The sequence below is a fragment of the Pteronotus mesoamericanus genome, unplaced genomic scaffold (genome assembly GCF_021234165.1).
Source record: "Pteronotus mesoamericanus isolate MK-2021 breed Mesoamerican mustached bat unplaced genomic scaffold, CSHL_Meso_final scaffold_705, whole genome shotgun sequence".
NCBI classification, from domain to species: domain Eukaryota; kingdom Metazoa; phylum Chordata; class Mammalia; order Chiroptera; family Mormoopidae; genus Pteronotus; species Pteronotus mesoamericanus.
In genome coordinates this window covers 12862500-12879318 of record NW_026555326.1, presented here as the reverse complement: position 1 = coordinate 12879318, position 16819 = coordinate 12862500, and the positions used below count along the sequence as shown (strand labels likewise).

At 40.5% G+C, this 16819-nt stretch overlaps 1 non-coding gene and 2 pseudogenes across 1 annotated transcript; 1 reads left to right on the top strand and 2 right to left on the bottom strand.

Moving 5' to 3' along the window:
* Positions 1-507: 507 nt before the first annotated feature.
* Positions 508-659, top strand: LOC129062492 (small nucleolar RNA SNORA62/SNORA6 family). Its single transcript, XR_008528283.1, has one exon. It is a non-coding gene; the product is annotated as a small nucleolar RNA SNORA62/SNORA6 family (small nucleolar RNA).
* A 3551-nt stretch (positions 660-4210) lies between these two features.
* On the bottom strand, positions 4211-4514 carry LOC129062221 (60S ribosomal protein L36-like; annotated as a pseudogene).
* Positions 4515-9856: 5342 nt separating this feature from the next.
* On the bottom strand, positions 9857-11433 carry LOC129062097 (60S ribosomal protein L36-like; annotated as a pseudogene).
* Positions 11434-16819: the final 5386 nt, after the last annotated feature.

Genomic DNA, 16819 nt, shown 5'->3' with positions numbered 1-16819 from the left:
ACGTAATACATCACATAAATAAAAGAAAAGACAAAAATCACATGATCATCTCGATAGACACAGTAAAAGCATTTGACAAGGTCCAGCACCCATTTATGATCCAAACACTCAGCAAAATGGTGATAAATGGGACATTCCTCAACGTAATAAAGGCCATATATGAAAAACCTACAGCCAACATCATACTCAACGGGCAAAACTAAAAGCTTTCCCACTAAGATCGGGAACATGACAAGGATGTCTGCTTTCACCACTTCTTTTCAACATGGTATTGGAAGTCCTAGCCACAGCGGTCAGACAAGATAAAGAAATAAAAGGGATCCAAATAGGAAAGGAGGAAATAAAACTATCATTGTTTGCAGATGACATGTACATAGAAAACCCTGTAGACTCCACCAAAAATCTCCTCAACCTAATAAGTGAATTTGGCAAAACGGCAGGATACAAAGTCAATATTCAGAAATCAAAGGCATTTTTATACACCAGCAATGAAATAGAAGAAGAAGATCTGCACATTGTTAGAGCTTGGAGTCGAGGCCGCTGGTGGCCGATGAACTCACAAGTGTAGGTCGTGTGCTACACGAGGGGCAAGTTTTCGCAAACACCACAAGGGTCTCTGGCCCCATGAGTGGAGTTTGATAGTAATCCTTGCAACAAGTGATTTGAAAAAAAAAAAAGAAATAGAATAAGAAGAAATCAGAAAAAAAAATACCATTCAATATAGCAAGAAGAAAAATAAAGTACATAGGAATAAATTTAACCAAAGAGGTAAAAGACCTGTATGCAAAGTATACAACATTGAAGAAAGAAATTAGGAAGACACAAAATGGAAGCATGTACCATGCTCATGGATTGGAAGAATTAATATCATCAAAATGTCCATACTACCCAAAGCAATTCATAGATTCAACGCAATCCCTATTAAGATACCAATGGCGTATTTCACAGAAATAGAACAGACATTTCAAAAATTTATATGGAACCATAAATGACCCCGAATAGCCACAACAATTTTGAGAAAGAAAAACAAAGTAGGAGGGATCACAATACTGGACATCAAACTATATTACAAAGCCACTATACTCAAAACAATCTAGTACTGGCACAAGAACAGACCCATAGACCAGTGTAACAAAATAGAAAGCCTAGAAATATGCCCAGGTCTATATGGGCAACTAATATTTGACAAAGGGGGCAGAAGCCTAAAATGGAGTAATAATAGCCTCTTCAACAAATGGTGTTGGGAGAGCTGGACAGCTACATGCAAAAAATTGAAATTTGATCATTGGCTGACACCATACACAAAAATAAACTCAAGGTGGATAAAAGACTTAAATATAAGTCGCAACACCATAAAAGTCCTAGAGGAGAAGTTGGCAGAAAACTCTCAGATATCTCACGCAGCAATGTTTTCACTGATATGTCTCCTAAAGCAAGGGTCATAAAGGAAAGAATAAACAAGTGGGACCTCATCAAAATAAGAAGCTTCTGCACGGTGAAAGAAAACATCAGCAAAATGAAAAGGGAGGCAACTGTATGGAAAAATATATTTACTAATGATACATCAGATAGAGGTTTTATCTCCAAGATATATAAAGAACCCACTCGACTCCACTCCAAGAAGACAAATGATCTAATCAAAAATGGGCAAAGGACCTGGGCAGATGCTTTTCCAAGGAAGAGATACAGAGGGCCCAGAGACATTTGAAAGGATGCTCGGCATCACTGGCCATCAGAGATATGCAGATCAAAACCACAATGAGATACCACCTCACGCCGGTCAGAATGGCCATCATAAACAGATCAACAAACAACAGGTGCTGGCGAGGCTGTGGAGAAAAGGGAACACTAGTACACTGTTGGTGGGAATGCAGACTGGTGCAGCCATTGTGGAAAGCAGTGTGAAATTTCCTCAAAAAGCTGAAAATGGAACTGCCTTTTGATCCAGCAATTCCCCTGCTGGGACTATACCCTAAGAATCCCAAAACGCCAATTCAAGAGAACCTCTGCACCCCAATGTTCATAGCAGCACAATTTACAATAGCCAAGTGTTGGAAGCAACCTAAATGCCCATCAGTAGATGATTGGATCAAAATTTATGGTACATTTACACAATGGAATACTACGCAGCAGAAAGAAAAAAAGAACTACTAAACTTCGCAATAGCATGAATGGAACTCGAGAGCATTATGCTAAGCGAAATAAGCCAGGGGGGTGAAAGACAAATACCATATAACCTCACCTATAAGTGGAACCTAACCAAGGATAGAAAGATGCAAGCAAAATAAGACCAGCAACACTGAAAGGAAAAGAAACCAACAGAGACAAGAGGGAAGGAGGGAGGGGTGGGTGGGGGAAAAGGAAGGGAAGGGGCAAGTCAAGGAACATATAGCAAGGACTCATGGACAAAACGAATGTGGGGAAGGATTGAGGGAGGGAGAGGGGTGAGGAGGCAGGGGAAAGTGGTAGGGGGAAGGCAGAGACAAATGTATTTGGAAAAATAAATTAATTAATTAAAAAAAGAAAAGATAAAAGAAAGCTATGTGGTAAAGAAAATATCACAAATCATGGAGAAGATCACAGTGCATTTCCTCTTGGTAGCCTCTATTATTTACCGCCATTTTTTCTTTCTCAATCCGCCTCCAGCAATGTCAGATGTTGACCCCATCTGACCTTATGCAGTCTGTTCGAGACTTCCAGGGACCTACTATCTGTGGCTGTCTCCTTCAGTTGTTAATCTAGTTACTCTGCACTCAGCAGTCAGGCTTAAGCATCATAGGGTGGGGCAAAATGCCTCTTGGTGTGAGGGCTGTTGTTTCCCCTCAGGCTGCTTGGAGGGGAGTAGTCTGCTTGAGTGCTATGGCTGGGGCTTGTGGGGGATGACTCAGCACTGGGATCCCTGTTGCTATTCTCTCAGTTCTCTCCCGAAAGCCTCTGTCTCCAGTCTCTCCTCAAGTATCTGTAGTCTCCTATGCCCCCCACCCTTGCCAGGGATCTACTATTTCTGGCTGCCACTCTGTACTCAGCAGTCAGGCTTAAGCACCACAGGGCCAGGGCAGAGTCCCTCCTGAGCACAGGGCTATTGTTTCTTCTTAGGCTCCTGCTGCTCAGGGATGTGGTCTGCCTGATGATGATGCTGCTGTTGAATGGGGAATAACTCAGCACTGGGATCCTGGCAGCTACTCTCTCTATTCTCTCCCCAAAGCCTCTGTCCCCAGACTCTCCTCAGGTGTCCCTAGGCCACTCTGCCCCATTTTGCCAGAGCCCAGGGTAAGTGGCTGCAAATGAAAATTTATGCACTGGCCCTTTAAACTGCTCTATGTGTCTCCAGCTACCCATCTCTGGCAGAGAGCAACCCTGCCACTTTCTGCAGCTGGCTGTTTTCTGTGTACTTTTTGGGCTCTAGTGCTATATGCTGGGGACCCCTGCTTATGGTTTAGATCCCACTCTTCTCAGGGTGATCCAACTGGCTGCTTAAATATCCCTCTGGCACTCCTGCCTGCAGGTGCCCAGCCAGCCTTCTCAAGTCTCTACCATACTCCTTACCAGTCAGGATGTGCTGTAGGTGATTCTTCTGTCTGTACAAGGTTATAAGGCTTTTCTCTCATTATTGTTCAGTTGTTTTTTCCAGGTGATTTCTCCACAATTTAGTTGTAATTCCAGATTGGTCCTGGGAGAAGGTCAGTGTGATTTCGATTCACTCCTCTGTTATCTTGCTCCCTAAAAATAGTTCTTTCTTTCCCTTAGCCTGGTAGATCAGTTGGTTGGAATGTTGTCCTGATGTAAATTAGGTATGACTGAAACCACCTTATTACAGGATTGCCATGATTTCATGAGATGTGTATATAGTGCTCTTAATACCTGACCAATAAGTACACTTATCATTGCTATTGATCCAATATGTAGTGGCCATTCATGTGAGAAGGGGTGTTGGATGAAGAGAGAGCTGAAAGCCCTAGAGGTTGTCAGTTCATCCCTGGTTAAGGTGCATAAAGAAATAACTAATGAGTGCATGAATGAGTGGAATGGCAAGTCAATGTTTCTCTCTCTCTGTCTCCCATCCTCTCTTTCTCTCTGAAGAAAAAAAATCAACAAATAAAAATTTTGAAGAGAGTTTTTCCTTATGTTTTAGAGAAATATTTTGAAATAATTACAGATAAACTGTTTTTTTCCCCTGGAAAAGTTTTACTACACACAGAGGGGTTGGTGCTCATTCCTTAGCTGCTGCATTTCTCATGGCTGCAAGGATGTTGCTTAGCTCCTCTCTCTTGCACGTGGCATGGATATGTGTCCCCACCCTTTTCTTGATTAACATCAGGGACCACTTGTCCTAAGGGATTTTTAGCAGCTCCATGGCACACATCTTATATGGAACAAAGCTGCACACCTCTTGGATTATGTCCTGCATGAACTTGGTGTGATTGGTCAGGTGCCCACTGGTGTGCCTTGCCTTGCTTACCTGGGCCACCTTGTGGCTCTTGTTTATGCCATGGCATGGGGTAGTGCAGAGCCATGGCTATGGACAGGGGAGGGAAGAGTGGGTGATGGTGAGTCCTGGATATGTTGTCACCACCCAGAACCCAGTGTCCTGCTCCCCTGAGTTGCTGGCTACCCCCATCCATCCTCACCAAGCTGTACTGCTGCTATCCCTGGGATCCAGCAGAAAATTTTTTCAGAGGAAAAAATTTTTAAGTGATTAGAAAAAAAGAAAAAGACAAATTATTTTCAAAGGGACACTGTTTATATTGACAGATGACTTTTCAATGTCTACATTGGCAACCAGAAGACAGTGGAATGATGTCTTCCCTGTGATAAATGAAAATACTTGCCAACCACTGAAAATATTTGTATTAAGACAATTCTAGGTGTTGTAACAAACAATTACCAAAATTGCAGTGGCTTAATCAATGGTCTGGGAGAACAGAGTACCACAGAGCCCTACTCTGCTTATGCCTTCAGGTACCAAGGCAAACAAAGGTTCTGTCATGTTTAGCTTATTCCTTTCAAAGTTGCCTTTAAGGGTCATTTTTTTTTTTCAGTGAGCCACATGAATGAAGTTTGGCAAGAGTGGCTAGAATATAGTTAAAATATTTTGAGTTTTTATACTGTATGTGAGGGGTAGTAAAGGTATTTAATGTTAGATGATAACATTAAATAAGTTAAGATGCTGGTTGTAATTTTTGGGTTAACCATCATGAATAGAAACAGTATGTGTAAATTCCAAACTAATAGAGGTTAGAAAATATAACAATTTTAAAAAGGCAAAAGGGCAAGAAGAAAAACTAAGATGTTAGATTTACACTTAAATATATCAAAAAGTAATTTCTGAGCCTAAAAGCATCTAGGAGTTACAGGATATACAGAATAATTTCTTTGGTTTGGTTACTGCCTTGCAAGGTGTATTTCTCTCTTGGTCTGTCATGGTCTAACTTCACTTTCATGTGTCCAATCTGAGCCAGACAATGTTATTGCTTGGCTGGTCCATTTTCTCTTGGGCCAGTGAAAGAGCCCATTTAAAGGGCTCTTAGAACAGAGATCACCATGAGAGATCTTCAGGCTGGTTTGGTTTGGTGTACACAGTGTTTTATATTGGAATTTGTGATAATATTTATAAATGGGGATATTTCACGTAAAATATGAATGTCCACCTTCTCTAGAATAATTTGGAAGACTTGTCAACTTGGGACTTATGTTACAAATGGCTGTAATCTGTTGGACCTTGTAAAACTTCTCACTTTGGTTCTCTGTTTGATACAATCTCTACCATGCTTTGTTGTATATTATGTGTCTGACTCTGCAGGCCTTTCATGTTGAGATCTTAGAGCAACCTTATATTGAGCACATTTTCTAGGGCTTTCCTCTGTCTCTTCATCCAACACTTCCCTTCTCATATGAATGTGCACTACATATTGGATAATAGCAATTATAACTGTACTTATTGGTTAGGTATTAAGAGCACTACATACACATCTTATGAAATCATGGCAATCCTATAGAAGGTGGTTTCAGTCATACCTATTTTACAAATAAGGAAACAGAGTTTTGGATAAGTTTAAGGAATTTCCCATAGTCACACTTTTACTAAGTGGTGAAACTGAGATTAAAAGCTATATCTCTCTGGTACATTTAGAATAAATTTTAAACGCCTGCCTATTGTCGATGAGATACTACATAATCTTGCCTTTTCCTCCTCATTTCATGCCTCTATTCCTGGGTCTACTCTGATTATGCACAGAGTTACTTCCTTGTTACCTCTTATTTCTCCGCTTCAATGCCATCTTCTTGAGAGACCTGTAATTGTTCCTTCTAAATTTGATCTACTTTCCTCTTCCTCCCCCTGTCCAAGTGTTATGCTTGAGATGGCTCATTCCAGCTTATAGTGGCCCATGAGATCCATTTGTTAAAATTTCAGGAATTTTATAAGCCTGTTGAAGTCACATTGGTAGCTTGAAATCAGTGATGGTGGGAGTATTTTTATACCATAAAAATTGGAGAACACTACAAATCAGTGTGATCCACACTCATCCAAATGAGTTGTTAAACATTTACCTGTATACCATTGTCTCTCTGGGTCCTGCTTCATTGGTCATTATCAATTACAGTACCTTGTTTATTTGCTTCACAGAACTTTAAGATTATATGTTTATGTAAGAATGACCCATGGACGTGGACCACAGAGTGGGAATTGACTGTGGGAGCGGGGGGTGGGGTGGGATGGGTGGAGGAGGGCAAAGGGGGAAAAATTGAGACAACTCTAATAGAATAAACATGATTTAAAAATAAAAAATTAAAAAAATTATATGTTTAGTTTTTTGTTATCAGATGATAATGCTTACCTTATAGGGTTTTTGGTGATAATTAAATGTTTTATAACTATAAAATTATTAAAATATTATCTGGCACATCATAAGCACTCAACAAATCATCAGTTATTATTATACTATAAACTCACAAATGTAGAGTCTATCTGTATTTTGTTCATTGTCCAATGGTGTGTTGGAGCCAGCTTGTGCTGGCTCAGAAAAACCAGTTGTGGCTATTTCTTCACAACTCCATATTCAGTGATGTCATATAGCTTGATATTGACTATGGTGGGAGTACTTACACCATGGGGATTGGCAAATATTTTAAATCATGGCTTTTTTATTTTTGTTTCTGGAGAGATGGTTTACTAGCATGCCATTATCTAGCTCAGTGCCTGGCATGTAGTAAGCAATCGGTAAACATTTGTTGAATGAATAAACATATAGCCAAAATCCATGTGTTTAGTCATTTCTTTAGGGTCTTTTCAGCCATACCTTGAACAGAGTAAGGCTTAGTGCACAATTTCTTTTTTTAATTAAAAAAAATTGATTTTAGAGAGAGAGAAAAGGAGAGAGAAAAAGAGAGACAGAGAGAGATTTCTTGTTCCACCCATTTATGCATTCATTGGTTGCTTCTTGTATGTGCTTTGACTTGAGATTGAACGTGCAACCAACCTCAGCATAAGGGGATGACGGCTCTAACCAACTGAACTACTGGGTTAGGGCAGTGCATAATTTCTTATCAGAGGAGACCATTGCTGTGTATGTTACTGGATTATTATTTGCATGGTAACTGGCTGCTCTTCAGTTCCCTTTCCTTCCAGTTCTGCTGTTTTTTAAAACATTTGACAAAGGGGAAAGAGCGACAAGAGGCAGGAAGTTCAGCTGAGCTGGTCTTAGGGTCTCAGGAGATGGCATCCAGTGTCTGTATGTGGAGTCTGCTATAAAACTGCTTTGGGCCCTGGCTGGTGTGGCTCAGTGGATCGAGTGCTGGCCTGCAAACCAAAAGGTTGCAGGTTCGATAGCCAGTCTAGGGCACATGCCTGGGTTGCAGGCCATGTCTCCAGTAGAGGGCATGTGAAAGGCAATTGCACATTGATTTCTCTCCCTTTCTTTCTCCCTCTCATTCCCTTTCTAAAAATAAATAAATAAAATCTAAAAAAAAAACCAAACCCCAAAACCCTGCTTTGGGTTTTTGCAGTCTTGAGGTTTCTGTGGGACTGTCAGAATGAATGAAGGAAGGTCATGAGACCTAGTATGCTAACAGGAATATTGCATGTGGAATTGAGGGTAGATGTTTGAGACCATCTGTGGATGAACCCCGGATTGTGTGAGGGTCCATGGGAAGATAAGTAGTGACTCTGGGGTGTGGAAAAGGAGGGTAGGAAGTAGATGAGGGTGCCATATAAGGCTTTTAGGAGGATTTATATTGTAAGCAGGTATGAGATCATGTGTCAGTCAGTTGTCATATCTCTTCTTTCAATTTTCTTTCTTCTGTAAAATGAGAGTAATGCTTGATCCTCTCCCAATGGGTATATATGGGAGGGATGTTGAAATGCAGAAGGGAAGGCATGTGACATATTTGTTGTTACAGTTGACCCTTGAACATGATGAGTTTGAATTGTACAGGTCAACATATATGTGAATTTTTAAAAAATAAATACAATAAATGTATTTTCTTTTCCTTATAATTAAAAAAATATTTCTATTTATTTTTAGAGAGAGGGAAAGGGAGGGAGAAGAGCATTGATGTGAGAGAGAAACATTGATCGGCTACTACTTGCACACCTCCAACAGGGGACCTGGCCCACAACCCAGGCATGTGCTCTGACCAGGAATCAATCTGGTGACCTTTCAGCTTGTGGGATGATGCCCAACCCACTGAGCGACACCAGTCAAGGCTCCTTATGATTTTTTTAAAAGATTTTATTTATTTATTTTTAGACAGGGAAGGGAGGGAGAAAGGGACAGAGAGAAACATTAATGTATGGTTGCCTCTTGCGTGTCCCATACTGGAGACCTGGACTACAACCCAGGCATGTGCCCTGAACTAGGAATTAAACTGGCAACCCCTTGGTTCGCAGGTCAGTGCTCAATACACTGAGTCACACCAGCCAGATCATGATATTTTTAATAACATTTTTTTCTCTAGCTTACTTTATTGTAAAAATACAGTATATAATAGATATAACATATAAGATTGTGTTAATTGGTAAGGTTTCCAGTCCCCAGTAAGCTATTAGTACAGTTGGCCCTCCACATCCATGGATTCCCACCACAGATCAAAAATATTGTTTTAGATCTGCAGTTGGTTGATCCACAGATGCAGTACTTGTGGATATGAAGGGTCAACTGTAATTAAGGTTTTTGGGGGTAAAAATTTATATGTGGATTTTTGACTGTGTGGGGATAATACTCCTAAACCCCATGTTGTTCAAGGGCCAACTGTATAATTATTAGTAGTACTATAGGATAGTAGCTTCACCACAAAATGCCATTATTACTTTACACCTTACAATAATAGCACATACTTTTACAAATTTATTTGATCTTCTTTTGACCCTATGATGTAGCTATGGCAGGTAATATTATAATTTACTTTTAAATTTATTTAATTTTTATATAAGTAATAGTCTTCTAGTTTAAAATTATAACTATACTTTTTTTTTTTGCAGTAAAATATCCACTTTCACCCCTACCATTGTGGCTCAGTTGGCTGAGTGTTGTCCTGCAAAGCAAAAGTTGCTGGTTTGATTGCTGGTGTTGGCACATGCCTGGGTTGCAGGTTTGATCCCTGGTCAGGGTTCATGTGAGAGACAATATATCAATGTTTCTCTCTTGCATCAATGTTTCTGTCTCTCTCTTTCTCCTTCCATTCCCCTCTCTCTAAAAATAAATAAATAAAATATTTAAAAAATATATTGACTTTCACATCTGACCTCTACCCACCCATTTCCTTCTCCCCAATAAGTAACCTCTGTTATTAGTTTTTGTTGATCTTTCCAGATTTTTTTTTTTTCTGAACAGGTTATTACACACAGAGGGAATAGGACTTAGTCCTTCTTGGCTGGTGCCTTCCTTATGGCTGCAAGGATGTTGTTTATCTTCTCTTTCTTCCTCATGGCATGGATGTGTGTCTCTATCCTCTTCTTGATAATTTCAGGGCCCTCTTGTCCTTGGAGACCTTGAGCAACTCCATGGCACGCTGCTTACAGTGGCAAAGCTACACACCTCTTGGATCATGTCCTGCACAAATTTGGTGTGCTTGGTGAGGTACCCTCAGCAGCGGCTGTGCCTCAACTTGCCCATGTTCTTGGTTGCCTTGTGACCCTTGTTGAGGCCCACGGCCACAGGGTGGCACAGAACCCTGGCTGCTACTCTCCAATGGTTATAGCAGTGAAAGTTTACAGATATTTTAATGCATAATCAAGTAAATGTGAATATGTATTCCCTCCCTTTTAGACAAATGGTAAGATCCCATGCACACTACTGTGTTCCTACTTTTCTCTTAAAACAAATCCTAGAGGATTTTCTATATTTGTGCTCAGTGTTCTATTGCATGACAGTACTGCAATTTGTTTATTGCACACTGCAGGTGGACATTTTTGTTGCCTCCAATATTTTGCCTTTGAAACAATGCTGCATCAAATTTACTTGTAATTTTATACCTGTTCCAGTGTATCTGTATTGTTCCTGTTTCATAGATAGGGCACATAGGGCCTAAGTTGATGAAATTATAACTGAACAAAAACACTGAAGGTACATTTATCTGCTGTCACAAAAGCCAAACTTGGGAGGCAGATGAGAGTGCAAAAGGAAAGAGGTTTTATTTCAGGTGCTGTGCAACCTGAGAGAATGGTAGACTTTCCCTTCAAAGATCATCTCTTTTTTCTGCCATGGAAAAAGTCCAACTATGTCCTCAACAATGCCAAGACAAAAGCCAGTGTCTAGAGTTCCTGCTCCATTTTAAAGTAAAGTCTTTGGAAGCCTGCAATCAACTGCTAAGTGCTTTTAGTCCCCATCCAGTAGCTTAGCTTGTTCCTGGGTGCTGTCCATTTTAGGCTCCCTCCTGAAACCTGTGTTTGTTGCTGTGGTTGTTGTTGCCTTGGGCTGTGCAGCTATAATGGGCCCATGGTTGTGTGCTCCTGGGTTAGAGAGCACATGAACTCATGAGCGGGTGCATCACCAACTTGGCAAGAGAGAGAAAGGGGCTCCTTCCTGGAGGCTGTGAGCCAAGTGGATGCTAAGGCCACGTGGCCTATGGAGAGAACTGGCAAGTGCACCATGCAAGTCCAGGTCCCTATCAAGAGAGAGCTTCTTTGTTCCCTTGAGATTATATTAGCTTGGGTGTGGGACCCAGTGCTTTCTCCAAGTGACCAATGAATTTCCTAAACATTTATGGGCTTTGGGTAGACCCACCTCCCATCTAATCCCTTCTTTCCCCAGGCTAGACTGACAGGCTTCTTTGGTCAGCATCTCCCCCTGCACCATTTTGACTTACATGGCACATGTGCCTGCCTACCCCTGGTACCACCCCCAATTTGATATTGGAAGTGGGAAGCTTTTTTTCTTTCTAATTATCTTGCTAGCTTTTCACCCTTCAGTCTAAGAATCTCTGCCCTGACGCCATCTCGGTTGATGGGGAGACTCCCCATTGGCCGACTGACTCTTTTATGATAACAAAATAATGTCCAAGGTCACAAAAGATCATCAAAGAAACTACAACAGCCCGGCCACTATAAGAGTTTCCCTTCACTACAACATAAAGCCTGGGTTTTAGGTTAGCAGCTGTTGTTTCATGTGGGCAAAGCCAGGCCCTGACTAGGTGCTAGCATGGTAGAGAGTGGTAGGGTCTTATTTGACCTTACCTATGGGATCACGATGAGCTTCTGAGTGAAATTTTTAAGAATGAGGAGGAGTTAGCTTAAGAAGTGGGCAAAACAGGGCCTTTCAGTCAGTGAGATGGGCAGGCACCCAAAACCCAGAAGCATAAGCTATCTGGTACCACCAGAATGTTAAGTGGGTGGTGGGAAGTGGCTGCAGAAGGGTCTCTGAGTATTTGCGTGGGATGCAGTGGTGAGCTCCTGAATCCCATGCCATGTGAAACTTGGACTGGGTTCTTTAATTCTTAACCTAAAGTCCATGGAATTCAGAAAGGTTAACTTTTGTGTCTTACTTTTAATGACAATATAAAAACCAAATGAGATAATCATGTTTTGGGCCATCTGGTTAACACTTACATTGTCTGTATTTGCATATGGGTTTCTGATGAGTTGGCACCAAGTAGTGCTGCTTTAATTGTGTCAGCTAATGAGAAGAGAATAAAGGAGGACTTAATATGTAAATGATGTATTGTGCCTTGAGGAGGCCAAATATCCTCCCGCAGGCCAAATGAACAAAGGCTTAGCAGAAGTTTTAATAGAGAAAAGTAGTGGGAGAAGTGAGTTATCACATGCTCACCAAACTCTAGAGATACCCCCACTGAGGGATTCCTTTTTTTTTTTTTTTAATTAATTTATTTACTTTTTAAATACATTTGTCTCTGCCTTCCCCCCACCTCTTTCCCTTGCCCCCTCCCACCTTCCCTCCCTCAGTTCTTCCCCTTTGGTTTTGTCCATGAGTCCTTGCTATATGTTCCTTGACTTTCCCCTTCCCTTCCCTTTCTCTGCCCCCCCCCCCTTCCCTCTTGTCTCTGTTGATTTCTTTTCCTTTCAGTGTTGCTGGTCATATTTTCCCTGCTTCTTTGCATTGTTGGTTAGGTTCCACTTATAGGTGAGATCATATGGTATTTGTCTTTCGCCCCCTGGCTTATTTCGCTTAGCATGATGCTCTCCAGTTCCATCCATGCTGTCGCAAAGTTTAGTAGTTCTTTTTTTCTTTCTGCTGCGTAGTATTCCATTGTGTATATGTACCATAATTTTTGATCCAGTCATCTACTGATGGGCATTTAGGCTGCTTCCAACACTTGGCTATTGTAAATTGTGCTGCTATGAACATTGGGGTGCATAGGTTCTTTTGTATTGGCGTTTTGGTGTTCTCAGGGTATAGTCCCAGCAGAGGAATCACTGGATCAAAAGGAAGTTCCATTTTCAGCTTTCTGAGGAAATTCCACACTGCTTTCCATAGTGGCTGCACCAGTCTGCATTCCCACCAACAGTGGACTAGAGTTCCCTTTTCTCCACAGCCTCGCCAGCACCTGTTGTTTGTGGATCTGTTTATGATGGCCATTCTGACCGGTGTGAGGTGGTACCTCATGGTGGTTTTGATCTGCATTTCTCTGATGGCTAGTGATGCAGAGCATCCTTTCAAATGCCTCTGGGCCCTCTGTATCTCCTCCTTAGAAAAGCATCTGCCCAGGTCCTTTGCCCATTTTTTGATTGGATCGTTTGTCTTCTTGGAGTAAAGTCGAGTGAGTTCTTTGTATATCTTGGAGATCAAACCTCTATCTGATGTATCATTAGCAAATATATTTTCCCAAATGGTTGGCTCCCTTTTCATTTTGCTGATGTTTTCTTTCGCCGTGCAGAAGCTTCTTATTTTGATGAGGTCCCACTTGTTTATTCTTTCCTTTATGTCCCTTGCTTTAGGAGACATATCAGTGAAAAAATGGCTGTGTGGGATATCTGAGAGTTTCCTGCCAATGTTCTCCTCTAGGACTTTGATGGTGTTGCGACTTCTATTTAAGTCTTTTATCCATCTTGAGTTTATTTTTGTGTATGGTGTCAGCTGATGATCCAATTTCAATTTTTTGCATGTAGCCATCCAGCTCTCCCAACACCATTTGTTGAAGAGGCTGTTATTGCTCCATTTTATGCTTCTGCCCCCTTTGTCGAATATTAGATGTCCATAGAGACCTGGGCTTATTTCTGGGCTTTCTATTCTGTTCCACTGGTCTATGGGTCTGTTCTTGTGCCAGTACCAGATTGTTTTGAGTATAGTGGCTTTGTAGTAGAGTTTGATGTCCGGTATTGTGATCCCTCCTACTTTGTGTTTCTTTCTCAAAATTGCTGCGGCTATTCGGGGTCGTTTATGGTTCCATATAAATTTTTGAAATGTCTGTTCTATTTCTGTGAAATACGTCATTGGTATCTTAATAGGGATTGCATTGAATCTATAAATTGCTTTTGGTAGTATGGACATTTTAAGGATATTAATTCTTCCAATCCATGTGCACGGTATATGCTTCCATTTATTTGTGTCTTCCTTAATTTCTTTTTTCAATGTTGTATAGTTTTCTGCATACAGGTCTTTTGTGTCTTTGGTTAAATTTAGAGGGATTCCTTTGATAATCACAATTTGTGCAGTAGTTATTTTCCCCAAACATTATCTGTTGCAATAAATTAACATTTTTCTTTAAAATGTATTGGTTTTATAATTTTGTATCTATTTAATTGGTAAAATGCAACTGCTTTTATAGTTTAATATGCCATAAATATATATTTATACCTAGTTTTATGTCTGTATCTATTTAAATGACATTTAGTCCAAATAAATTACTACCACTGGGGGTACAGAGAATATTTTTTTTCAGGGGAGCCACTGAAGGGTTTTAAGTAACATCATCAAATTGACATTTTTAACAGAGCATCCTGGCAGTACAGAATATGAACTGGAAAGGGACAAGCTTAGACTCTGTAAGAAGCTGGTGAAGACCTAATTTAGATCAGTGTAGAGTTGTTCAGAAGAGGATAGATTTGAGAAATGTTTAGGATTTCAAGACTGACTGGGTGTAGGAGGTGAGTGAGAAGAAAGCATAGCCTTCCACCCTAGTTTCTACTTGGGTGTATTGGATATTTTATGGTGGCATTAACTAAAGAAACCAAAAGAAAAGGGGAATGAGGGGTAGCACTGGATGTGGAGATAAAGAATTCCATTTGGGACATGAAATGTTTGAGATGCCAGTGGTACATCCAGGCAGAACTGCTCAGTCGGCAGTAAGCCCAGTGAGTCTGAAGCTTGAGTCAGAGGTCATGGCTTATGAAGATGTGGCAACCGCCAGCATTTGGAGGTGATTAAGACAAGGAGGGAAAACAAAACTGAAACCATTTAGGAAGTGTATGTAGAATAAACCAAGTTGTGGCCAATGTTCTGGAGAACATGGGAAATGGGGGTGCAGAGGGGAGCCCAGTAAGGAATTTGAAAAGGAACTGAGGAATTAGGAGAGCTGGAAAGGGATAAGGTGCATTCACTGAATTTAGTAATATGGAAGTCATGGAAGAAACACAGCACCACTCCCCTTCCCAAGTCCCCAGTACAACCTTCTTTGATACAAGTGGGAGGGATTTCATCACTGGGGAGGCAACCCCTTCCTGGGACTGGAAGAATAGGCCGAGTAGGGGAGGGAAACTCTAGTAAGAAGTGAGTAGAGAGAAAGGGAGTGGGATATAGGTAAGGGAGCAGATTTAGAAAGGATGCTGAAAGTTAATCTAGGATGAGCAGAGTTGTGATGGCCCAGATGAGGTTGGAGAAGGTGGCTTTATGGTAGCACCAAATCCTGCAGTTGTGGCATTCTGTACTTTAGTCCATAGCACACTGGGGGTAGGAAAAGTGAATGAGCTCAATACACAGGGATTGATAAACGGGTTTTGCTGTTCTTAGCGATTTAGGACAACTTATTTTGGGGGAGCTTTGAACCCTCAACTGAAAAATAGATGAGGTTGACTGATGATATTTTTGGCTTCATTTCTAAGCTCCCATCAGTGGTTCCTGGTGACTGTGCTGTTTGGGTCTCATTCCATTTGGAGGCAACACCTCTAGCTCAAAGACCAAATCTTACCCACTGCTTGCTTTCCTCTGGCTGAATCCAATAGGCAATTACTGCTGTGCTTATTTGATTCTCCCTGGTGTGTTGCCCTGACTGGGCAGAGCCTCTGAAAGATTAAGGACAAAGCAATGAAAAATTATAAACAGTATTAATTAGCTACATTACTAACATTTGAAATGGATATAACAGCTCTCAGTCCAAATTCCCAGAGAAGGGTCTTGTAGAAGTAACTTACTTTTTTATTTTATTTATTTTTTTAAACTAAATGAGGTGAGTGATGCCTAGCCTGGTGCCTGGAATGTTTTCTCCTCCTTTCTCAAAACTTAATAAAGAACTCTCTCTTTTTCCTTTCTCTTTCTTTATCTATTCCTATTTCCTCCCTCCATCCTTAGCTGGTCATAATATAAATTTAAAATGTCTTTTAAATGTTTTATTAGTGAGGTAGAAGCTGGTGAAGAGGTTTTATTGCTCCCTTTATATAATTTCAAAATTATAAAAAGCAAATGAGCATAAAAACATTCATTTTCCCTCACCATTTACCAAAGTCATACCATGTAAGACAGTAATGACATAACAGTTTATTATTATTAATAAAAATGGGAGAAGACAGGGCAAGGCCATAGCTGCTGAGGCTTCAGGAGAACTCATACTTTACAGCTGGCATCAGAGGCCAGAACATGAGGCCCAGTCGCTGACACAACTGCTTATAAATATTGTATTGTCAGGAATGTGGCCTTGAGCAAGTTGTTTAACTCCCTGTGCCTCAATGTTCTCTTCTGTACGATGGGATGATAATAGTGTTTATCTCCTAAAACGAAGACACAGAGTCATAGCAGCTTTACCTAATATATGGAAACAAATACAGGGAGGCCACCAACAAGAGGAGACAAAGAAACATGGCCCAAATGAAAGAACAGATCAAAACTCCAAAAAAAGAACTAAATAAAAGGGAGATAAGCAATCTTTGAAATGCAGAGTTCAAAAACACTGGTTATAGAGACACTCATGGAACTTAGTGAGGACCTCAACAGCATAAAAAAAAAAAGAGTAAGAAATGAAGGATTTGTTATTTGAAATAACAATTTACAAGGAAATAAGAGTACAGTGGATGAAACTGAGAATCAAATCAATGATTTGGAAATTAAGAAAGCAAAAAACAATCAATCAGAATAGGAAGTAAAAAGATCCAAAAAATGAGGATAGTGTAAGTGGCCTCTGGGACAACTTCAAGCATTCCAATGTTCAAATCATA